The 25,843-nt window shown below is 47.8% G+C and overlaps 1 protein-coding gene across 2 annotated transcripts in view; it reads left to right on the top strand.

The window, feature by feature from the left end:
* Window positions 1–12,740: 12,740 nt before the first annotated feature.
* LOC144174726 (cell adhesion molecule Dscam1-like) overlaps window positions 12,741–25,843 on the top strand; it is a 388,470-nt gene continuing 375,367 nt past the window's right edge. For both annotated transcript variants that reach the window (XM_077703557.1, XM_077703558.1), the window contains exon 1: window positions 12,741–12,818. The gene's annotated coding sequence lies outside the window, so the exon portion shown is untranslated. The remainder of the gene's footprint in view (window positions 12,819–25,843) is intronic.

Raw genomic sequence — 25,843 nt, 5'->3', positions numbered from 1 at the left:
TGGCTAAGCTGTCAGCATGTTCGTTTCCCGCTACACCGACGTGCGATGGGATCCACTGGAATTGCACGGTGAAGCCTTCATGCTTAAGCCGCTTTAGTAGAAGTAGGGATCTCTGACAGGTCTTTTCAACAGGTATACCCCGCTGCAATAGGTGAAGGGCTGACTTTGAATCGCTGAATATTGTGACTTTTTGCCTTTCAAACGATGACAGTTGGCGCAACGCAGCTTCTATGGCAACACACTCACTCGCTGTAGATGAAACCAAAGGCGTCACCCTGGCAGCCCACGAAATATTCAAACTGGGTATGAAAAAAGCCGCCGCGCACACCCCACTTTTTGCGTCAACCGATCCATCAGTGTATATGTGCAGAGAGTCCCCGTGTTCCCGTTCCAAATGCTCCAGCACCAGCGATCGTGCTTCAACAATAGGTGTACAACGCTTCGAGCGCATATGAGGGATGGTCAATGCACAATCCACACTCTCGTGGGACCAAGGCGGGTCCAAAGTAGCCCTTTTCCCAGGCCATTTGGGACACAGCACTCCAAGAGTGTTTAGTGTTGCATGAGCACGAGACTCTACCCTTAATCGTAGATGCCGCAGTAATGCTAAGCCAGCACTTGTTTCTCCGAGGCGCAGCACTTGCATAAGCAAACGTTGAGACGCCTGAAGACGAAGGGGTGTTGACTGCGCCTCATGGAGGATCTTGTTGTTTCCAGCTGCTTGAGGGACGCCAAGAGACAGCCTAAGCCCTTTCCTGTGCAAGGATTCCAACCGCGCGTATTGTGTCTCTGAAGGCGATATGAGAGGCAGCTGATAAAGCATGCGGTTCAAGATCAAGGCTTCGTGCAACTTGACCATAGAGGCTGGGTGATTTCCCCACGTCACACCGGCAATTCTCCGCAGTACATTAAGTCTGGGCGCCACAGAGGAAACCATAGAGTCGACGGCCTTTCGCCAATTCAACCTATGGTCGAGAACAATTCCTAGAAATCGAACATGATTAGCTTGGCGGATGGGGATGCCATTCAGTTCTATCCTGAGACGCGCAGACCGGCGTCGTACACCAGGAAATAGAACAAAACACGATTTCAATTCTGATATAGTCAGCCCTACTGTTGAAAGATACGCTTGAACAGATGAAACAGCATGTTGTGCTATTACATGCAATCGCTTTGTCTGGTATCCGGTGAGCCAGATGCAGATGTCATCCGTATATATTGACAGACGAGCTTTTGACCGATGACTCTTCAGCGTAGAAGGCAGGGCAGACATCGCTACATTGAAGAGAATGGGCGACAGAACACTGCCCTGTGGTACGCCTCGTACTACAGTTCTATTTGAATTAAAAACATTCTCTATCCGCACCTGCATGAAGCGGTCGGTCAAGAAGACTCGAATGAAGCGGAGTAGGTGTCCTGTCACCCCCATTTCTTGCAGATGACTCAAAATAGCACTTGGCAAGACAGAGTCGTATGCCTTAGCCACATCAAGAAACACCGCAACGGTGGACAAGCCATAAGCTCTATTATGTTCCAAGTGGCTGACCAAATCCAATACACTGTCTTGGGCGCTCAGCCGCTGGCGGAAGCCAGTCATGCAGGCAGGAAGCTTTTTCGATGCTCTAGCCACCACATCAGTCTGGCACAGACTAGCTTTTCCATGAGCTTTGAGACACAAGAAGTAAGCGACACCGGCCTGTATGATGAGAGATCTGCTGTATCTTTGTTAGGTTTAGGCACCGGTACCACCCAGGCCAGCTTCCACAATGACGGAATGTCGCCTGTCGTCTAAATATGGTTAAAAAATTCTAGGAGACTATGCTGGAACTCCAATTGCAAGTTAAGTAGCATTTGGTTCGTGATGCCGTCAGGGCCAGCTGCACACCGTTTGCGTAAGTTAGCGAGGGCTGTTTGAAGCTCCCTCAGCGTGAATGGGGTATCCAGTGCTGAAACTGAGGAGTAAGCGCAAGCCGTTGATGCACTACTGCGTAATTGCAGTGACACGTCTGTTATGCATGGTGATGTTGAAGATGCGTACACGTCAGCAAACTCCTCAGCCAGAGATGGTAAAGTCTTGCCTTTGATTAGAGCCATTGCCAGAAACGGCTTGGCAGGGCGAGTTTTCCCAAGAAGGGAGTTCACCACTCCCCAGATACGTGGCGATGGAGTAAATACACTTAATGTTGCGCAAAATGCCGCCCATTGGTTTCGCCAGAGTTTGTTTGTGTATCGCCGAATGGCTGAATTTAACCTATTGAAAGTCGTCTTCGATGCCAAATCTTTCTTCCGCGTATGCAGCTATCAATCACGGGTGCATGACTCGATCAAAATACAACTCTTCCATTCAAATTGAAGTTACTCCAAGTGACTAAACTCTTTAGCCATAAGTGTTGGCACAGGGGAGTACTGCGGACAAAGTTTGGCCACCTGGGAATCTTAAAAAAAAGTTCAATAGCCTTCTGAGATCCAAAAGATACTAGTGACCCGACGATTATTGTACGGCTCTACCACTAGCAAATTGTGACGAGGAAACAAGACATCTAGTTCACCTTTGAACTTCACTAATTCAAGTCGCAATAAAGAGCTCTGATTGTATAGCAACCTTTTGTAGCCCGTGTTTTATGAATATTTCGTCCGTCTTTAATATTTTGCATGCCTAAGGTATTTAACGGTGAGCAATTGTGTTTGAACGGGGACAGTCATACTGCGGATCTAAACGCGGGTTTTGGGCTTCTATTTATGGGTCATTAGCGAACAGGTTGGTGCGCGCACTGCAGTTCAGAAAAGAAAGCCACATAGCGCGCAGGTTGTACAGGGAAGCGCCACTCATGCTTAGCACGCACACTTCCCCTGTGTCCAAGACTTTTGACATCCTTCAATCACCTCGAAGCTGTCGGCCTTCCTGATAAAACCCTCTTTCAGTGTGTTTGCGCAGCGTGAGCTGACGAGACACAAAGGAGAAGACAACAACCCGGGGGCTGGAATTAGAATCTCAGTCACGACATCAGCAAAAACCGTAACCACATCAACAACACTGGCGCTTGTGTTGTTGTCTTCTCCTCTGTGTTCTGTCACTTCGCGCAGTTCTGCATGAATAAATATATACCAAATGTTCCACTTATCAACCCTTTTCGAGGTGCATCTAGCTTGTAAGGAGTAGAGATAAAATGGCTGCCGCACCCGTCACGGTGGCTGAGTGGCTAAGCAGCTGTGCTGCTGAACCCGAGGACGTAGGTTCGATACCGCCTGCGGTGGCTACTTTTCATAGAGAGGCAAGAAGCGCAAAGAAAAGCTACACTCACAGCTGACTCTGTAAAGGAGAGCAGTGCCTTCTTTTTTTAAATTCATACGAAGCAATACGAACTATAGGCCTCCTGTAAAGCGTGCTTTGTCTGTAAGGCAACTGTGCAGTGCGAAAAGTTCCTAAAGTTGAAGTAGCGCTTGAGCAACGAAGGGTGGAATATGGCGGGCGTCAAGGCAAATGAGACTACGCTTTGGCAGCTTTCGCTGCGCCTCTGTTTATTTCCCAATTACCGGTTCTTCCCCCGCTAGCAGACCTGCGCCCTCGTTAAACTACTGTTGTTTTATTGCAGGTATGGGCCATGACCACCACTCAGAATTATTACGTGTCGCGCGGAGTTTTCTTTCATAGGGGGCAGAAAGGCAACATACGTCTAATTAAAAATAAATTACCTTCGAATTCTGGCCCCAAGGGGCGTCGTTTTCCCTAAACAGGCCACCCATGTTGACAAGCCTCCGAATTTTGCAGTGTACAACATCAGCAACAACATCATTGAGGGGCGTTCAAAACAGAGCTATGAAGGTGTATACTCTGCGCTAGCATTGAAATCGTGCTATCATTCTGAACAGAAGGTCATGCTAGCGTCGAACAATTATGCTTAGCAGTGGTAGCTCTTCTCAGAAGCTACGAATAGCACAAAATGGTCCGAATGACTGATTCAGGCCGTGGGAGAAAGCGGCTGATGGGCAGCCGTTTTATCTGTTTTTGTTTATACCAGCTGTTTTTATTCCTTTTTTTTCTGGTCTCATATTTTAACTTTGCGTAAGAATCGACAGTACTGTTATTCTGATGTGATATTATTAAGAATAAAACCTTTTCGTCTGCGTAATGCCTCTAGTATGGTACTGCCTGCAGTACTCTAATAGCTGTAGTGCCTGTAAGTGGGGTAATTGCCATACGTAATGAAAAAAAATATTTTTTGACGGAAAAGAAGGAAAGAAATCATCATTTTTTTTTGCAATCCCGGTATTTTCTTCATAAGCACTTTCTCGTTATACTTGTAGTACAAGAAGTCCTGCTGTGAATGCTGTAGGTTGCACTCTTTGTTTGTATAAAAATTACTTTAAACAGCGGAGCTTCTCAGGGGCTCGCAATGTGCGTCGATGTCCATCCCGCTAGGTGAAAATACCGCGTGGGGTTAACAGATGGCGCCACCGCCTTGACGGCCGTCCAGTGCGCGATTTCGGCCATGTCCAACCCCATAAATACGAACCGATAAACTACCAGGCCTCCGTGGGAAAACTTCGAATACGTACATACATCGGCAAGTTGCGTTGTGAGCGACCCCCACCGAAGTCGCCGAATACCGCTGCCGTAGTCATATGAAAGGTTGCCGTACACAATCGAGAGGGTACCTACTCGTCCGGCCGTACGCGCCAACCTTTGGCCGGCCACTTCCGGACCCTTACCGCGGGCCCAGATGTGCTCCCGATACGATGTGATGCCGTGCAGTGAGCGATCTCGGCTCATGCGCCAGGGCACGCGGCACAGTATTACCCAACATATATGCACCGATAACCTACCAAACCTCCGTTGGTCATCTTCAAGCGCGTCTCTCTCGTCGTTCTTCGTTTTTTATGTTCTGGTTTTTAGCGCTCGTTTTCCTTAAGTCACCTTCGAGTACGTAAATACTGCGGCGAATAATGTAGTGGGCAAGCCCCACCTCTGCGGGAGGCGGCCGCCAGCGCGCCGAAGTCAGCTCAGCTGTTTCGGGAGATTTCACACGCGTGGAACTGGGTTTAATTTTTTATTGTTAAAAATTGCCGCAGCTTGCCCTAGTGGTGCAAGGTTGAACAAACAATAGAACTTGAGGTTGACCTGGCTTCTCTCCTAACTGACAGTGGATCCGGGGAGAGAGGCAGCCACCGAACCCCAGCAGTGCAAAGCCGTTTTGAAGATGGGGATGAAAGTATGTACAGTTTTCTATTCAGTAGCAGTCATCGTTATCCATTTCGTTGTCGTCTTCCGACGGCACAACACCGCAGGGCAAACCATCTCGTAGCACTTCCTCCCTCGGTAGGCCTCCATTTTTCGTCAGCTGGTCTGGTAACCGTCTTCACGTGTGGATTGTGAAGGAATTGCTTGACAGATTCACCTTACTCGTCTTCGGCGTGGCGGACCCGTGGCTTTCCGGACGCTGCATGACGACGACGACGAAGGCGGGAGTTCCTCATGTGACGTAAGCCCACGCGCAAGGCTGGATGACGCCGGGTGGTCGTCGTTAAGCATCGGCTCACGTGAGCTTGGAGTTTTCTGTCTCTGCCGGACTTATTTGTGTCGGCCTAAACAGCTCTGGTTTTAAAAGTTCGATTAGATCAATTCTGTGAATTATTTTTGTAAATAAGAGCGGTTTGGTACCTTTTAGGTGGGCTTCGAGGTGGAACGCGGTATGTTAACACGTTTAATCAACGTTACAAATCGCACCGAGAGTGCCGGGCTTGTACTTAGCTTGAAACAGAATATCACCTTGTTGTGACCCCGAAAGCAGTTCCTGAGTAAAGGCCCCGCAGACAGGTCGTGCAGCTAAGAACAACTAGTGGATGACAAGCGGTCATTAAATCGTTCGCGCGTCTTCTTTAGTTGCCTTCCGATTTTGTAACCATTTTCAGGACCACCACACCATCACCAATACAGGTCACCTGACACAGACGTACCTCGGTAAAAAATAACTTACTGTGGCATTTGTCGTGTTTTATTGCCTGAACTGTGGGAGTGTTTTTTCTTGAAGTGTATAGCCTAAAAATCAGCCACCTTTTAATTAACGCATATTAAAAATATTTGAAGGTTCAAACATAATAAATGGTTAACAACTACTATGACATATTATACATAAAAACAGCGGTTATTCATGGATATGTTCTTACACGTATCGCCACAAAACGATCTCTACTCGCAACGCGGAGTGTCGCATCTTCGGGCCCATTGTGGGTCGCGCGCAACGGTGGCACATTATTAATACACTACTTCCCCATGCTATCATCCGGCCAAGGACAGCGAGAATTTTTTTTTCTTCTGATAATCCTCCCTCAGTCCATTAACGAGGATGGCTGTAGTCAACAAGTAAATCCCAAAACTGACGCCAACAAAAGTAAATCTATCGAATCGAGGGCTCGACTGTAGAGCGGAACACGAAATCCCTTGATTGAGGCAACCAACGGAAAGGCGCAAGGGAACAAGCGAAAAATGGAGAGAAACTACAACACGATCAAGACACGTGGAAGTTAAAGCCAAGCAACGAATCCATGAAAACATGTAATCAGGCGAAGCGACTACGAAGTGCCCTCAGGGTCGATGTTTCTTGCCATCTCTCTTTTTTATTCGCTTGTACACTAGCCCGGTCGTCTTTTCGGTAAACGATATTAGTCCGGCCTTCGGTTATTGATTGCTATGTTTCCCTCGATGTGCTTACTTGGTGCTTTTTGCCTGCTGGCTGGTATTAATATTACTGCTTGCATGGTGGCTAGGCATCCACGTAGAATGTCTTCTTCTGTTTCGTTTTTCTGTTTCTTGTTCCGGCTGTGTAGGGAAGAGGGCTCAGTTGGTTCCTTTATGACTTTTTTTTTTGTTTAAGCTTGGCGAAACACCATTGCTGATGACCAAGCGAGAATGCCTCTTGGTCATAGGCTCATCGCTGACGGCAACATTTTGATCGTGTTTCTTCTACAATGAGAGAGCTAGTCGTGCAGTTGCATGTTTTTTTTTCTTTTTTTACCTGCTTCACGAACGGGACAGGTGCCGCTCATACAATTAATTTCGCGTGCTCAGGAGATAAGCGTGATTATAACTGCGAATATTCACTAGTTAGCAGCAAAAGTTGCAAAAAATAAGGAATTTAGATATTTAATTTCTTGTTCGGGCTACATGACACACTTGAAGGCCTTCGTACGGTTGTCGTAAAAAAATGGATCAATGTTTCCAATTAACTACGTTAATACGCAGTCTGATACAGCTCTGTGCCATTGGACTCTAAAAAGAATCTTTGGACAAAGAATCGCGTGCTTTTTATGATTCTCGCCGACAGATAAATCAGCTTTTCATAAGACTCTTCCATATTTCCAGCTTTACTTCATATACGAGAAAACTATATTTACACAGTATAATACCTCTTAGGATCAGAAGATTTTTCACGGAGGTATTCTGGGAAAGGCAACTTCTAGGAGAATAAGGATGGGGTTTCCGAAGGTGCGAAATCTTCGGCCGATTTTTTTAATAAATCGTACTCTTGTTAGAGTCAGAGGGGAGCAATGTTTCCGTTTGGAACTAGAAATTCTGGTAGTGTAATAGCGCCTGTAGGCCAATGAAAGCGCATAGAGTAATTTTCTCTCTTCGGCCTCCAGTAATGTCTTGTCAATTTACTTTAAGCTTGCTAAGCAGAGATTTGCCTCTGATAAAGCTTTCGCAACTTGTCACCGAAGTAAAAATTGCTGCTTAGAGCCAATAATTCATCACGGCGGCATGTACGTGTGTATTCATAATAAATACTGAGTGAGATGACAATGATTTGTCTGCGTGCGTGCGTGTGCATGTGTGTGTGTGCGTGCGTGTGCGCGCGTGTGTGTCCGTGTGCATGTGTGTGCGTGTGAGTGTGTGTGTGAGTGTGCGTCTGCGTGTGCGTGTGCGCGCGTGTGTGTAGGTGTGTATGTGCGTGCGTGCGTGTCTGCGAGTCTGTGTATGTGTGTGTATGTGTGCGTGCGTGTGCGCGTGTGTTTGTGCGTGTGTGTGTGCACGTGGGTGTGCGCGTACGTGCATGCGTGCGTGCGCGTGCGCGTGTGCTTGTGCGTCGCGTGTGCATGTGTGTGCGTGCGTGTGTGTGTGTGTGTGTGTGTGTGTGTGTGTGTGTGTGTGTGTGTGTGTGTGTGTGTGTGTGTGTAATTCATTAGAAGTCGTAAAGATATGCCTTTCTCTCTCTCTTTCTCTCTCTTGAGGCAACTTACTAATTGATTTGATTGATTGATTGGAAAACATTTAATGAGCATAAAAGTGGGTGGCTTTCTCAGTCCAGATAGCCGCGAGCTAGCGCAGCTGCTTGGGCGCGAGTGATGAGGCGTTCTTGGTCCTCGCACCGTGAGCTGGCCAGCACGCGCTCCCACTGCTCAGGGGATGGGGAAGGGAGGGGGTTTGGCGCGTAGGGGCATTCCCAGACTAGGTGGTAGGTAGTGTTTGGGACGGAGCAAGAAGGGCAGTTGTAGGGGTAAGTGGAGGGAGATATGTGGTGGAGTATCGTGGTGTTGTAGAATGTGTTGGTCTGCAGTCGACGCCAAATGCGAGCCGCCTGTGTGCTGAGGGATGGGTGAGGAGGAGGGTATTGAAGCCGCAGTTGGCGATAATGATATAGGATTTCAGTGTATCGGGGAGGGACCGGGGGATAGATGGAGGGTTCGGAAAGGTCCTCTTCCGTCGACGAAAACGCCCGGAATGTAAGAGCGCGGGCAGCGGCGTGTGCCGCCTCGTTTCCCTCGAGGGAAGAATGACCTGGTGTCCATACAATCTGGATGTGGGGTGGATCCTTGATTGATGATAGTATCTTCAGCGCTGAGGGAGAGATGCGGCCTGTACAGTAGTTGCGGCAAGCCTGTTGCGAATCTGTGAGGATTGCCACGTAGTTAGAGGAAGCCGTGGTCGCTGCTAGAGCGATGGCTGTCTCTTCAGCCGTCGTGGTGCTTGCGTGGAGAATGCTGAGGGAGGTAACATTGACAGATTTGGAGTCGACGACAACCAGTGCGTGAGCAGGGCGGGATGTATACGGAGCGACGTCCGTGTATCGGGTGTCCGGTTTGTTGTGGTATTCGGCCCGGAGGCGGGTGACGCGGGCCTGTCTTCTGCCTTGATTGAAGGAAGGGTGCATGTGTTTGGGGATGGGAGACACGAAGATGTGAGCGCGGAGTGACGGAGGGATACGCTGGGGGGTGTCTAAAGGAAAAGGAGTGGGGTAGCCTAGTTTATGCAGTACTGTGCGACCCGTAGGGGTGAGGGCAAGGCGAGTGAGTTGCTGGACCCGCTGTGCTTCGAGGAGCTCAGAAAGGGAATTGTGGATACCTAATTGCAGAAGGCGGACAGTAGGCGTGAAGGCGGGGAGGCCGAGGGCGATTTTGTATGATTTCCTAATAAGGGCGTCTAATTTGGCATGTTCCTTTGGTTTGAGGTTGACGTATGGAGTACCATATGTAATGCGGCTGATCAGTAGGGCTTGAACAAGACGGCAGCCATGGCCTAAAAGAACCAAAACTTACTAAAAAATGTTTTTTTTTACTGGACTTAAGCTGCCATATTAGCGCCTCATTTTCTTTCCTCTGTACAGGTGCTGGTCGTACAAGCAAACAAAGGTAATTTTCTCTAAAAATTTTTCAGGGCCTGTGAAAAGTGCCATATGCCCTAGCATATCTACGGCACTCTCGTAACAAACGTGTGGCACAAACAAGGCATATACAACGACGCCTAAGCCTCGCGAGGTCGTGCCTGTAGAGCACGTATCGAACGCTCGAGCGAAATGACGGCTTGGTCGATGCCGACTGAATCGTTGCCGGATTAAATTTCGGCTGCTCAGCTGCCGGCGCCGGAATAATAGGCGATCCTCCCTCCGGCGCCTACTCAGAATGCATTTATTCGGATCCAGTGTCACAGGCGCTGTCAGATTACTGCTCGAGAATTTTCCAATTTAGAGTAGACGGAGATAAAGCCGGGCGCTGTCCTCGTATTAGAATATTCGGCTCGTCCTTTCGTTATATCGGGCCGGAGCAGGTGACACGGCACAGGTGCCGAGCAGCACCGGGCGGAAATTTAATTGAAGTAGCAGAGAAATTTCCGTGCCCTATCGGAAGACAGCAGGGTCTCGAATGGCGTGAGAAAAAATGAAGACAACTGAGCAAAATGGTGTTCTTTTCTCAGATACAAGATTGAAGGAGTGGGTGCGAAAACGAAAGAGAAGTATACCTGTTTCAAATTCACTTCGCCGCATTAGCTGATTGCAGATACGAACTAAAGCAGCTCAACAAATGTGATCTTGAGAAAATTCGAGGATAAATTGGTAATTAGCTGAATGTTTGTTCTATCATCTTGAGTAATTTAAAAAAAGATGAAGGAAGTCGAACTGAATTGCGAAAAAAAAAAAACCTGTTAGACACGGCTGTTGTTTTGCGAGAAAAACTCCTTCAAGGCCTCCTCGTTGCAACTTCACGACGGTTATTTTTTTCTTGGTAACTACTTCAATAAGCACGTCGGGAGAACATTGTGCATAGTAACTGGGCGTTTCCTGGGGAATGGGGCACAAGCGGGCCGGCATCGTATATCTTCTACTTGAGCAAATGGTTGTGCCTCCGGGATCGCTAGACTGACATAAAGAAGACAAAAATAATCTCTGAATTAAAAACGTAATTCCCTAAATATGGAAGGGGAAATAAACACAAAACTGGCGCATAAGATGAACAGTGATCGAAAAACTAAAGATCAGTGCCTACAATGCCTTTTTCGAGCTCAACTGTAAAGACATACGCCATCCGACGGCATTCGAATTTTTAAACCTAGGCTGGCAGCGATCGGACCGTCTGTCAAAGTGGCGCAGATATCCGTCCTAGTTCCGTGATGCAAATGGCGGTTGTTCGAGTCTGGCTCTTCTGTGTTTATTTTTTGTCTTTTACAGTTTTAGTTTAAATTGCAGTTTGCATGGCTTAGATTGATTATCGGTGTTTTAAATTGCTTTCTGTTCGTTAGGTTACGTTAAGTTACGTTAGGTTACGTTACGTTACGTTAGGCAGAGCGAAGTAGTGCCAGGCGCGGCGCTTTCTTGCGAAACGCCTCTGGACGTCACTTTAGCTGAGTGCGTTAGTACTGTCGGACGGCACTACAGACACAGAGAAAATATAATTCTTCCAGAAAGGTACGCAACGTGCACCCTTACCATCTCTAGCTCCTCGGAATAACTCGCAAACAATACTAACAAGCCATCAGGGACGCCGGCGCCTTTGTGATGCGTACGGTGAGTAATGCGCTCCGTTAATCTCATCACTGCAACGCACACCCGCTCTGAGTTGGGAAAAGGAAGGAAACGTACAGTGAAGGAAAACGTACCCCTTTATTTTGGTGTGGGAGGAAAGGGACCCCCCTCCCCCCCAACCCACACACACACACAAAAAAAAGCTATTAACAAAACAAAACATTGGTGGACACTGTAAGAAAAAAATGGCAATAAGAATGTGAAGACAGTGCGAGAGTAATAGCTCGCGTGTATCATTACCAGCGGCAATATTATTCGGAGGCAGCAGTATATGGGAGTAATAAACCATTTAGGAGCGAGGCAAGTAGGAATGAGTTGTGACATTCATGGAAGTGGCAGAACAGACGCGGAGGGGAAGCACAGCTAAACCTCACGCACGAGTAAGAACAGAGCGTGCATAGGTGTGTGATGGGCTCTGGCGCGGGTCCCTGGCGCCCCCTGGCCGGCGCACGATCGAAGCTAGAGGAGCGCCGGAGTGAAGGCTCTTCGATTCTAGCGGCGCCGAGCGCATTCGGCAGTCGGGCTCCGTGGCTGTCGCACCGAGCCCCAAGCGAGGCGCTCCGATCCTCGTCGAAGACGACTCCGACGACAAGTCCGTCAGCTGCTGCCGCGATCGCTGCCGCCGTAGCCAAAGTCGCACCAAAGTTCTGCGGCTGTGACGTGCTTCGGTTGTCTTTTAGGAAGTTTCCAGTGTGCGTCGACATTGCAGCTGGGTTGAGAGACAGAAAAAAAAGTGCTGATTGTTTTTAAACGGGAGCGTTCGTTTCGGTGCATCAGTCTTCCACTGCTTCCCTTATTATTATCTTAGCGAGATAAAGACAGGACATTGGAGAAACACATGTTTGAAGACATGAGGACTTTAAAAGCAAGATTCGGCCGTGTATACTGTAGATGCGGTCGTCCGCGCTGAGTGCACAGCGTGTTCCCAGCGTCTGACGCCGGCGTACCAACAACCCGATAGTTTCGTTTTCTCAGAAAACAAGACCGGCTGCAGCAACCGTGGACAGACAGCTTTTATACAATTTTGTGTGCTGATCTTCGCAGTTTTCTTCGTCATCAATTCGTTTTATATCGTCACACACACCTCTCCTGGATCGAAGTTCTCGGCCGAAGCTTCCCGCTGAGACTCATCCCAAGAGGCCTCGACTAGCCGCGTCGATTTCTCTTCTTCGAAGAGACCAGCCGTGAAGCGTGCGGGACAGTGGCCACGTGTGAACGGCGGACTGCGAAGTGAGTACGACACGTGCTTCCCGTGACTGCTTTCACACGCGCAACTGTCCCTTGGCAGATCGAAAGATGAGAGTCGTTGATAGCGGTTTTATGGGCGGCAGCCAACAGAGGCGCTTTTACGAGTGGCGCCGGTGAGTGGCCCGGGAGGGACGCTCGTTTACTCTTCGGTGTGTTGTGCCGGGCAACTAGACACTGGACACGTGCACCGCGATTTTTGTTTCTATACTCCTGCGACCTTTACTGCGGCCACTGCGTGCTCCCTGAGGTGCCGGGGGACGAGCTCGCATTGAACGTTCGGTAAGTTTACGGCAGGTGTTCAAACTGGCTTTATGGTTGGTTCTTCTTTCATCTTTACATTCACACAAGAAGACAGATGTACAGAAGTAAAAAAAAGGAAGATAAAAATGTTTTCTTATGCTTCTGGGGTTGTTGTAGACCGGTAAAGATAAAATGCATGAGAAGGAAAAAAAAAATGTCGTAATGTTTGTACAGCGTAAGTTCGTAAACCGCAAGTTTATAAGGCACTTTTTCACGTCGTTATTTATACGTTCCTCTTTTTAACTGCTGCGCTTTATACGTCGGGAACTGAAAAGCAACTATCTTTATTTTTTTGTTTGTTTGACAGGGAAGCGGGCAAGTAAAAGAGTTGAAAGAGATTACAAAACATTGCCTTGATTAACACAGAAATCTTTCAGGATAGCTAAAATTTCGCTAGTTTTTTAGTTACGAGAATGAACATCGCGACTAGTTGATTGGTTCTGATAGTATAACTCCAAATGGCTACGCACTTTTAGAGATTTGCCGTCGTTTTTACGCCCGAAGCATGCGTATGCATTTGTTGAAAAAAGAAAAGAGTAATTTGAAACAAAAGGTGTGGTCAACTACCCTTCACGTTCACCACAACTTTTGCAGGTTACTCTTTTCGTTTTCCAACAAGTGCATATGCTTGCTTCGTGCGTAAAACCAACGGCAAATCTCCAAAAGTGTTTATCCATCCACTGTTATATTAGCAAAACCAATCAATTACTCAGGCGTTCAGCTAGACATTCATGCTTTCGCATTCACAACCAGTAAAACGGCCCTAGTTGTCCTTGGACTTCCTTTTTTTTTAATTTCCGGTTTTTTTTACGACGTTTTACTTCGCTTCTGACTAGCCAACTTCTTGGCATCTTCCTAGCCCCCCCTTCACGTCGGGAAGGTGTCAAGAAGTTGGCTCGAGAGAGGTGAAGTAAAGCGCAAAAAAAAAACGGAAATTAATAAAAAGTTCAACGACACCTGATGCCTTTTTACTGGTTGTGAATGCGAAAATGTGAATGCCCAGCTGACCGCCTGTGACACCTTGCTTCCACCTTGTGTTGTAGAAGGAATTTGTAATCGGGACGCTTAAGACGCCTTGCCTTGCGTTCAGCCAAGAAAATTTGGAATGGCTTCGATCTGTCTCCCAGGCGTTGCACCGTTGCTCCTTCCTGCCACAATGGGGAGAATTGACGGCGATGGGGGAGTTAACTGATTGCGTATTCGCTCGTTCGTGTGCGTTGCTGCACTCTCTTCATCTATTGTCTGCTGCATGGACGACCACCTCTCGCTGCTGCCGAGTTTATGCTTGTTGTCTGGAACGCATCGGGCTACGGAATGCCTCTGAAGGAGCCTCCTGCGGCTTCTGCCGAGTTTAAGCACGCGCAGCGGTACGCCTTGTGGTGTCAAACGCTTTCAAGGAGCCGTTTGTCTGTTACGGACGCCGATGATGGGCACCGGCTTTTTTCGTCCAGTGGGTCATTCAGGGCTTTCACCTAACAGCGACAATTATGGAATTAGAAATCGCCCTATGCTTGGCCAAAGTTCAGCTCACACGTGTTGGCGTGCTTGAATCACTGTACCCGCTCAATAAAGACGGTAGCCAGCGCTCACAGCATTCCTATCGCTCTGTATTATTTTTCATCATCATCATCAGCAGCAGCAGCCTGCTCAGGTCCACTGCAGGACGAAAACCTCTCCCATTGACTTCCGACCATTACTGTCCTGCGCTGCTCGAGTCCACTGTTTACCCCCAATGTTCCGTATTTCACCCCTCCATCGTATTTTTGGCCTTCCCCTTCTACCTGTCTCTTGGTATCCACTCTGTTACTCTATTTTTCCACCGGTTGCCGGTTCGTCTCACTACATGGCCAGCCCAAGTCTATTTATTTTCCTTTATATGAACTATGATATTGTTTGATAGTTCTACAATGTCGGCATTGAGGAAGAATTCCAATTTTAGCGGCTGTGCTGTTTGTGGTCGTACTGCGCGTTCCATCGGATCTAGATCGCGGGTGTGGCTTAACGACTTCATCAGAAACGATACCAAGATCTCGCGTTATCAGAAACATACGTGCGGCATCGCCGCTGATCGAAACTAGAAGAGCGGATGAGGGGAGTGCCAGGTGGAAGAAAATGGGGGTAGTTGGAAGGTAGAGAAGAAATTTACGAATTTAAAATCCAAGGTCTTCTTATCCAGTGACATGAAATGTATTTGTGCAGAACGCACTACGAAGTCGTTTTCTGAGTCCTTAGAGAAGGCATAAAAATGTGTGTAACATGTACTACGGCGCCCTCCGGGGAACATGGAAATAACTCAGCTTGTCTGCCCAATCTCTGTGAAAGGGGTAGGTCGGTGGGGACTGAAGGACGTTTAACGTTGCAGAGATATGCGTAAAAAATGCACTGTAAAACTCAGGGCTTTCTTCGGCATTCGCAAAGCAGCTTTAAATAACTTGGTACTCATGAAAGTCTGGGAGAACAAGGTCATGAAATGTGTATGTCGAACCGTAAATCCGCATCAGGATGCTGAGAGAGCTGGACAGCTTCAATCTAGCAGTTTTTGTAACTTATCAGTGTACCCTTTACTCTAAAAAAAAGTAGTTAAAGGAATGACAGCCGACCTTTCTTCGATAGGTCAGAGAATGCATGAAACGCGAAATCCGGCCATTTAGCAAACAAGTCGCCAAACAGGTCGGCTGCTTGGGTATTTGGTACGCCTACTGTATTCTATAAATAAAATTATTAAAATCTATAGCCCGATGCACGTATGTTATATCCCTTCTTGAGAAGCCACTACAGCGTAGGGACGGTCACGTGTGCCTTTGCAAGCGTGTACCTGGGGGTAGTTACGCTCAAGGTAGTAGCCGTCTTAGAGAAGGGTCTTGCCATTTTTCGTCAGATCCGACGAATGGCCATGCGCAATGTGCCACCAGGTGGGTAGGAATCTGGGGCAGCAACGGCATAATTTATTTCGAGTTGCTCTTTCCAGTCGGGGTAAAACCATGATAGAAATCTTTAATCATTATGCTGAGGCATTATAAACTGGCCCAGGAAACTTAAGCCGAGCAAGACGTAAAAAATTTCCCCGCATTTCCCCGAGGGGAAGAATGTGAAAGTGCGAATGCAGGAGTTGAATTTGCGCGGTTCGGTAATGTTCGCGAAAGAGAAATCACACACACACACAACTACAAAGAAAGAAAGATGCATTTATTCACAGACACCTATTTGTGTTGTCGTTGTACTTGATTGCTAGAGCGGATCTCAGCTTTGAAATTTCGTGTCAGTACTCCTTTAAGCGGGTGCATTAGCCCTTCTCACGCCCGATTCCTGGCCAATCCCCCACGTGGGTATGTGCCATGCACAGACACCTATTTGTGTTGTCGTTGTACTTGATTGCCAGAGCGGATCTCAGCTTTGAAATTTCGTGTCAGTACTCCTTTAAGCGGGTGCATTAGCCCTTCTCACGCCTGATTCCTGGCCAATCCCCCACGTGGGTATGTGCCATGTCAGCGGCCAGGCAGCGCGCGCCCATCTCCCCCCGTTGCCAAGGAAGACGAGGAGATTCCTGGCCAATCCCCCACGTGGGTATGTGTCATGTCAGCGGCCAGGCAACGCGCGCCCATCTCCCCCCGTTGCCAAGGAAGACGAGGAGCGCGCGCACCCGCTGCTGTTGCTATGCGGACGGCGGCGGAATGCGGAAAGCGGCGGACGCTTCAAGCTCGCTTAAGAAGTGCATTCGCACTTAAAAAAAGAGGCTAAGTGGTTATGCTTCCGGCCACACAAGCAATATATCCAGCGTTCGATCTCCAGAGCTTGCTAGTTGACAAAAGCCTCTTATTTAAGATCGCCACCTATTTGGAACTACCACGGCGCATGCAAAGGCGACGACCTGCGCGCAGCCATTCTACCGTCACGGTTTTCGCAGGTGTCGTTCATATCAAAGACAAGAATCTAGACGTCAATTTTCATCGTCGTCCTCTTCGACAACCCGGGAGACTGGCCAAGCTAAATCACAAGGTTAAATGATTTCTAAAGGAATTGAAAATAAAACTACGGGTGATGCTTAAAACTATCTAAGCCCGTAAAGGCAACTGCTTATAGTTGCAGTTTCTGTTATTCTGCCGTTGAAAATCGTGTTCAAGTTTGCCGCCACGTTGAGAACCACTTAACCAGCCCCCTGAGAGGGCCTCCTGAAGCTCGTTACATTCCCTCGCCATCTGTAAGAGCCTCCTGTTCGTCTCCGTCGGTACCGTCACCTCTCAGGGCGGTTGTATTGCCCGTATGGCAGCGGCGTATACCCTCCTCCGGCACATCTGTTTCCCTCTCCCGGCGAGCGGTCTGTCGCTATTTCTTAAAACCCTCCTATGGCGTGGCTTTTCCATTTCCCGGCGTGCTCCCGGCTCCCGCTCTTATTTTCCGTAACTCACGATTTTCGGTACCTCACACTACGTTCTATGAAGAGTAGAGATAAAAGGCCTTCACCTAAATATAGAACACGGTAGGAAAGGTACAATAGGTGGGCCATCCCACTCCCTTTTACCATTACTTATCAGTGGTACTATCATGATATCCTTATCGCATGAAGAGTGAATCACGCCCCCAGGTAGTGAGAATTACGGCATGACGATGATTACGATGCCGCGCGACGCACACGCGTACGTGCTACCTCCTGATGTCATTGCAAGGTGGAGGGCTCCGGATTAATTTCGGCCCCCTGGGGATCTTAAATGCGGGCCGAAATCTCGATACACGGGCGTTTTTGCTTTACGCCGCCATCTGAAAAGCGGACACCGCGGCCGGCATCGAACACGCGTCACTGGACTCAGCCGCAGAGCGCCTTAGCAACTGCGCCACCGCGGCGGGAAGCCAACTTTAACCATTACCAACGAAAACAAAGGTTCATCTGTGTTACGGAGTGCACTCCAAGAAACGAATTGCACACAAAAAAAAAAAAAACTGCGGAGGAGTATACAGTACAACGTTACGGTCGTTGTTAAATATTTATCTCTCCCCTGGTGGTGTAGTAATACGGGCGTTGGTCAATACGGGGCGTATAGTGAGTATAAGCGAGGGTGCTTATGCTTCATTGATGAAAGTTGTCTGCTCAATTTGTGAGTACCACTACAGGGTGCATGTTGTGAATTCCATGGGAGAGGCTGGCAGCGCAGTTTATTTGATGAGACATTTGCCGCAATTCAGAAATAAATACAAGCAAACACCACAGAGTTCGCTTCGATTGGGGCAGTCATGGTGTACCAATCGAATATGCTGCCCGTTTACATTACTCCCACGTACTATTTGAGTGGCGGTTGCATCCATCACCGCCTTATAGATAAACGATCTGAAACACGACAGGGGCGCGCACATAAAAGGACGACGTTTGCTGGTTAAGGTAAGTCTATTTACAGCGACCACAGCGCCTACACTTCGCTCGAATTCAAGACAGCCATCAAGCTTTGGTAGACGGCGAGAAGGCAACCGTGATTTTGCGCGCTTTGAAATAGACACTATGCTGGGACAAAGCTAACAGAGAAGAGTTTTGTTAAGGTTAACTAAAGAAAGAAGTTCTGCTAAAAATTATGCCGGGTGTTGCTTAGAAATCTTTTGGATAGAGAGAGAGAACACCTTTCATAAAAGCTGAAGAGGTCTGCCCCAATAACGGTAGGGCTTGCTACTCCAGATGGGGTGCTTACAGTGAGACGACAGGGGAAAATAGAGAGAGAAAAAGAAAAGGAAAAAAAAAAGAAAGGGGAGGGGGAGGGGAGATGCACACTTATATAAAGTGTATATGTTCAGAGGGTTCACAGAACCTCTTCTCGCCCTGTTTCCGCAAGAAAAGCAAGCAGAGTTTTTGTTCCCAGCACTGCCCCATCACGATTTCGCCAGGGTCCAAGGAAGCGTGAGAGTTCTAGAGGACCTCCACGTCGGAGTCGCACAAGTCCCTTCGATGCTGTCGCCCGCTGACTAGCATATCACGGGCAGTGGCTTAAAATGTGCCTAATGGTGTCGATAGTAGAGCACACTTTACACAATGGCGACTCTACCCAGTCCAGCTTAAACAAGAAGCTTCGGGTGTATGCAACGTTAAGTCGCAGCCGGTGTGGCACACCTTCAGTACGCTTTGGAAGAGCCCGCGAATGCCGGAAATCGCATTTAGATTCTATAGCATGAAGGGGCCGATAACTTCTTAGAGGATTCTGCCAAGCCGGCAGCTGGAGTTGCCATCCTAGGTCTATTGCAGCTACTTTGCTATTCTCTTTGGAAAACGGGATTCCAGCGGTGAAGTTCAGGTCGTGGGCTTCTCTGGCGTAGAAATGTTGAGGAATCTGAGGGCAAAAGCCTAGTGTTGATCTGGTGTGAAACGTTTTGCTGAACTTTGCTGCCGCGCCCATCACACCGTTGACCAGCTCCCTCCACAGCACCCTCCGAAGCACGTTTCACTCGCTTGCTATCGCCAGGAGCCTCCTGTTCGCCCCCTGGGGTGCCTTCACATCTCAAGGAGGCTCGTACTGCAAAGGCAACATCGGCCTACCCACTCCCGGCGCTGCTCTTAACCCTTTCCCGACGCGCGCTGCGTCGTCCTTTCTGAGAACCTTCCTCCGGTGCAGCTGTTTCCTTTCGCATTGTAGGCTCTCCGGCTCGTTTATATTTCTTGTACAACCGATTTTCCGTACCTCCCAACGCGTTTCATGAAATATAGCCTTCTAATGGTTTCGAGTTCGAAGAAGTACGCGGTGAATTTTAGCGTTACCCTAAAGCCTATAACGCAAAGCTTCAGGCTCCTCACTGAGGTCGTTGTACGCCAATACGCGCTGCAGAAAAGCCAACTTTCTCTGACGATGTTGATGGATGATTGTTGATGATGTGAAAAAAAAAAGCGCTTTGCCGGAATCGAACCTGGGCCTTATGAAGCCGGCGTCTATCCGATTGCTCCATTTTGACATGGCTGAAGCGAACTCGAAGTAGCAAGTAGCGATTCGGGCTGCACACCCCAAACCCGAACGTTAGGCCCACGGAGTGCACATCCGAGACTTGCTGTGGGCATTCTAGAATTGTGGTGCGTAGCTCCAGAGTAGCACATACTCGCAGTGCGGGATTGTCCATCCAAAGAATCCATCACGAGAAAGCTTCGCGTTAAACTATCGTCGTGGTTAGACGGAGGGGTGCATGATTTTTCGGGAGGGGTATGGAAAGATTACATTTTCTATTCCCATTTGCTCAGCCTGCTTAAAATCTCGATTTGACATAGTTGCTGATCGGTTCCCTATAGGGAACGCCGCTGAAAAATTTAATGAGTTGGACGTGCTCCGGTTGTGAACCAGACAAGATAGCAAAGCTAGAACTAACTTCGTGGGTTAGCATCTTAAATGGATAAAAACATTCTAAGTATGTCAGAAACAAGGAAACAAACAAACAACATAATTGATTGATTATTTGTAGGGTTTAACGCGCCGACGCAACGCAGACGATGAGGCGCGCCGTAGTGGAGGGCTCCGGATTAATTTTGACCACCTGGGGATCTTTATCGTGCGCCGAAATCTCGTACACACGGGCGTGTTTGCTTTTCGCCTCCATCAGAAAAGCGCCCGGGGAATCGAACCCGCGTCCTCGTGCTCAGCCTCAAACAAACAATATGCACTGCATATATATGAATTCTTTTTTATAAGTAACGGTCTGTGCTAGGTATGCGGCGGAAGTCCTTAGGTAGCAGGCGGACACGTAGTTTTTTTTAAATTTCGGAAGTCAACTTTTGGCGTTTCGTAACGTGAAAGAAAGATTTGGCGAGGAGGTTTCGCCCAGCAGGACAAAACTATTGGCGAACCTTGCAAGCGCTTTCCCCAAGTACATCGGCGCTGTCATTTTTCACGACTCGTCTTTCCTCTGCTGAGGCGGGAGTGGGCTCCACTATAAATTTACTCTTGCCGTACAGTGGGCCCCAGATGAGGCACAGTTTCGCTATCAAATTTCACTCGATGGAAGTCCGCCATTAAAAGATTGCGAATTTCTCATTTACAATTCAAGCAGCGTTATTTCTTCTTTTGCTACATGTTAACAATGCTGTCCCTGCCTTTTCAGGGACGTTGCGTGGGGAATAATGATGGTCTTCTGCAACATACAGAACCCATTTGAAAGGTGTGCAGAAAGGGCGAGTTTCTATTTGCTTTACACAGGTCGACCCCATAGGTTGGGCTAAGCAAAAGAAACGTTTCGCCCTCGTATGGAGGATTGCATCACTCCCGTCGTATAGACCAGGACGCGGAAAACTCATCTATAACTTTTTTTTTTGCTGTGCTTAAAAGTCGCAAAGTTTTGTGATGTTTCCACGCCGCATTATCCTGCAAACTTCTGGCTTTTGTGTAGCTAAGATCGCATTTTTTTTTACCTTTGGAGGGAATGTTCTGAATGCGCTGTTTAGAAAGCGTGGCTTCAAAAGGGGTTCCCGCTGTTAGAAAGCTGTCAATATAAAACGCCAAAACCAGACGACGTGGGCCTGATTAACGGATGGACATAGTATGTGATTTTTTTCATGCCTCGAAACGCACGTTTATTCTATTCGTTTTACGCTGACTGAAATGTTAGGGTGAGCTAGTTTTCCGCAGACGGTTTGTGCCGCAGTAAACTTTACGATTAGAAAACTGTATTACGAATTCGACGTAAAGGTTTGTGGTGGCATAGGTGGCCTGTCATGTCAATATGAATTTACCTGTTTGGGCTAGATAAGTTTTATTAAACGCCAGCGACGAAATCCAACGTAAAACGTACATAGCTGGCCGTCCCATGCTTCGTTTTTATTTAAATGTAGGAATAACTAGCGTAAAACGTACATAGCTGGCCGTCCCATGCGTCGTTTTTATTTTAAATGTAGGAATAACTAGCGTAAAACGTACATAGCTGGGCATCCCAGGCGTCGTTTTTATTAAATGTAGGAATAACTAGCGTAAAACGTACATAGCTGCCCATCCCATGCGTCGTTTTTATTTTAGATGTAGGAATAACTAGCGTAAAACGTACATAGGTGGCCGTCCCATGCGTCGTTTTTTTTTTTAAATGTAGGAATAACTAGCGTAAAACGTACATAGCTGCCCATCCCATGCGTCGTTTTTATTTTAGATGTAGGAATAACTAGCGTAAAACGTACATAGGTGGCCGTCCCATGCGTCGTTTTTTTTTAAATGTAGGAATAACTAGCGTAAAACGTACATAGCTGGCCATACCATGCGTCGTTTTTATTTTAGATGTAGGAATAACTAGCGTAAAACGTACATAGGTGGCCGTCCCATGCGTCGTTTTTTTTTAAACGTAGGAATAACTAGCGTAAAACGTACATAGCTGCCCATCCCATGCGTCGTTTTTATTTTAGATATAGGAATAACTAGCGTAAAACGTACATAGGTGGCCGTCCCATGCGTCGTTTTTTTTTAAATGTAGGAATAACTAGCGTAAAACGTACATAGCTGGCCATACCATGCGTCGTTTTTATTTTAGATGTAGGAATAACTAGCGTAAAACGTACATAGGTGGCCGTCCCATGCGTCGTTTTTTTTAAACGTAGGAATAACTAGCGTAAAACGTACATAGCTGCCCATCCCATGCGTCGTTTTTATTTTAGATGTAGGAATAACTAGCGTAAAACGTACATAAGTGGCCGTCCCATGCGTCGTTTTTTTTTTTAAATGTAGCAATAACTAGCGTAAAACGTACATAGCTGGCCATACCATGCGTCGTTTTTATTTTAGATGTAGGAATAACTAGCGTAAAACGTACATAGGTGGCCGTCCCATGCGTCGTTTTTTTTAAACGCAGGAATAACTAGCGTAAAACGTACATAGCTGGCCATACCATGCGTCGTTTTTATTTAAATCTAGAAATTAGCGTGGGCACACTTGCGGCTTGAACAACCAACTTTCGCGGTCACACAAGATTGTTTTTACCTAACTATAAAGAACTTTATTAACCTCGTGAAAATATAAACATAATGAAAAAAAATATTGGAAGTTTAAATGGTGGATCTTTTAAGAGTGCGTAAACGTCTTATCTCTTTGCTTCGCGGACTTGATTGAGGCTCAGCCTGATGCGAACGCCACGCTTTGGCTTTAGAGCTCGCAATACGGCGTTTCTCGCACGCATCTTGCACACCGTGTTCACCGTGATTTGCCCTCTAACATACTCACTGGTTACGTTCCCTTGATTTAGCAGCGGCATTGGTTGCTTGGTAGTCCCTTCGTAGTTCACCAGTACCGGTATTTCGTCGGTATGCGTCCTTCCCATTTCATCTTCTTTTACCGCCTACTCAGCCCTACATTCGCTGCACACACCATTTTATAAAGCGTGCAAGTTGGGTCGGGCTGCGTAGAGTAGCTTGGCAATGGGTGCGTCCGCAGATGCTTAGACTTGAACTGTGGTCGAGAGCATTGCGTGCGAAGCGCCACCGGAATGAATGCCGCTGCCGGCTCCACTGACGTCACATCTCTCAGCACGCAATGTGTTGGTGCACTGTTCTTCCGCCGCTCTCTGTCCGCGAATGGGCGGGGTAGATTTTTGCCACCATGTCCCATTTATGGCTCAGGCGATAGAAATGCTGGGGGATATTAGCAACCTGTTGCAATAAGCTAATAAGAGCTACTCTGTCCGATCACCCCTGACAACTTACCCGACCCCTCAGAATACCCTGAGAGGACTGGTTGTGTAGCATACTCCCTCCTCGCCCTCCATCGGCAGAATGGTATACATTCCCATTACGTACAGGAACGTGTAAAGAAAATATGTGCGTTTTGCTCGGGGTCCCAGTTTAAGAAATAATTCAATGGATGCGTGAATAACAGCTGCTAAACATTTTTGCAAGCAACTATACAGAGGTTTGTCGCTAATCAAACATTGGCTGATGAGAGAGAGAGCTGGAGTGGTGTAAAAGAACTTGCTGTAGCATTCCGTTCTACTTGCATTAGGAAAAAAAAACCAGTGTAGTAGTCGCGTTGCGTTATTGGAGACAACTTTTTGATTGGCCTCACTTAGGAAAGTTCTTCAAATTAGCCCACTTGCCGGTCTTCTCTCACTACTATTTGCAACAAGCCTTCTGTTCGTGGACCGCCACTAGCAAAGTTGACAAAATTGACCCCCAAAAATCTTCTTCCTCAGCTATCAAATTTAATTTCTTTCGAGGAAGAAAATATTGTTCGTTAATTCCTGCACACCAGGAAATGTACATGCGATTTTAAGGAAGTACACACGAAATGATGCCGGGTGCAGCTGTTTTCCGTCGTGCTAAAGGACGGCGAGACAGCAGCCAGCTTAGGGAGGAGCGTAATTAACTGTCTCGCATGAGGAGATTTATTGTGCAGCAACCGTTAGAAGGTAAGGTAAACCAGCCCTGCAAGGACTACACGGCTGCGTTATAATTTCCCCAGCCGACGGCTAAATTGTCGTATTAGTCGAACGTTCACCATTCCGGCTTGTCTGCATTTTTTCTCCGGGAAAAAAAAATGGGCCCAAACGAAAGGGGTTCCGTAAAAGTCGCTCTTGGAGCGAATTTAGTTTCTCTTTGATTTATCCAATTTTGTCTGGAACCCTTGTCTGGAACCCTAAATATTTGTCTGGAACCCTTTTCAGTGGGCCCGCTTTCGGAGCTCGGAAAGCGAGAAGAAAAAATGCGGGCCAATCCACACTGTGGAGGTGGTTAGAAAGAGAGAGAGACTAAACATTTTTATTGTTTCTTATTAAAGAGTCCTTAGGGTGGCCTCCTCATTCCAGGAGTCCATTGGCACGGGCCGCGTCTTCTGCCCTCTCTACCAACTTGCGCTGGACGTCGAGGGAAGAGCTGGCCAAGGCGCTCTCCCAAAGCTCATAGGTGTGGAATGGATTGGGCGGGTCAAGTGGGCTTTGTGTACAGCCGCCGACCATGTGAAAAAGTGTTCCAAACTCCCCGCAGAAGCGGCACAAACGGGGATACAGGGTGGAGGCTATGTGGTGGTTTCTGCTAGGGTGGGGGTAAGTATTAGTTTGCAGGGCACGAAGTATTCTATCGTGACCCTTGGGTAGTTGTTTGTGCGGTAGGACGTACGTTTGTCTTTGGAGCCGATAGTGCGTTGTAATCTCATGAAACGAGACTAGAGGAAGCGGACGCAGATCTTCTTCTTCAGGTGCTCGGCCGGTCAATTCTCGAGCTGTGAGATGGGCAATCTCGTTCCCTGAGAGTCCAATGTGCGCAGGCGCCCAGATTATCTTGGCGGGTCTTCTTAGTGGCTTCTGTTGAAGTATTTTAAGTGCAATTTTGTGTATTCTCCCGCTGGAAAAGTTGCGACAAGCCTGTTGAGAGTCAGTAATTACGGTCTCAACCTGAGTTTGGGTAAGCGCTAAGGCAATGGCCGCTTCCTCGGCGAGTAGAGGGTTGGCTCGGTCCAGTGATACGCTGGTGCGGTGCTCTTGGCCTATAATAACTGTTGCTACTGAGGCCCGCCTTCCGGGATAGAGGGCCGCGTCCGTGTACGCCACGGCAGGATGGCTTCCATACCGCTTTGAGATAGCACGGGCTCTTGCTTCTCTGCGGTCGGCGTGATGCACTGGGTGCATGTTTCGCGGTAGCACAGGTACTGTAATGTGGCGCCTGATATCATGCGGGATGTCTGTGACTTCGGGTGTTGGGTGTTGAAGCGGAATCGATAGTCCAAGTCTCGAAAGGATGGATCTGCCGGTTTCTGTAGTGCCTAATCTTGCCCTCTGATGGGATAGGTGTGCCTCTATGAGTTCATCAGCTGTATTGTTGAGTCCGAGACGAAGCAGTTTGTCTGTCGAGGTGCTGACTGGTAGGCTCAGAGCCTGCTTGTAGGCTTTTCGTATAATGGTGTCCAGTTTCTTCAATTCCGTTGTTGAGAGCAGAGCATAGGGTATTGCGTAAGTGATCCGCGAGATGACGAACGCCTGCACGAGTCGGAGTGTATCGGATTCACCCATGCCCCTTGCCTTAGTTGTTATGCGCTTGAGCATGTGTGTGACTTGCTCGGTCATGGTCTTGAGCTTGTTGATTGTTA

This window comes from Haemaphysalis longicornis, unplaced genomic scaffold (genome assembly GCF_048455015.1).
Source record: "Haemaphysalis longicornis isolate Haplotype H1 unplaced genomic scaffold, Haemaphysalis longicornis Haplotype H1 scaffold_3, whole genome shotgun sequence".
NCBI lineage: Eukaryota > Metazoa > Arthropoda > Arachnida > Ixodida > Ixodidae > Haemaphysalis > Haemaphysalis longicornis.
Note: the sequence above shows the minus strand (reverse complement) of the source record. Positions and strands in the feature narration are given on the sequence as shown.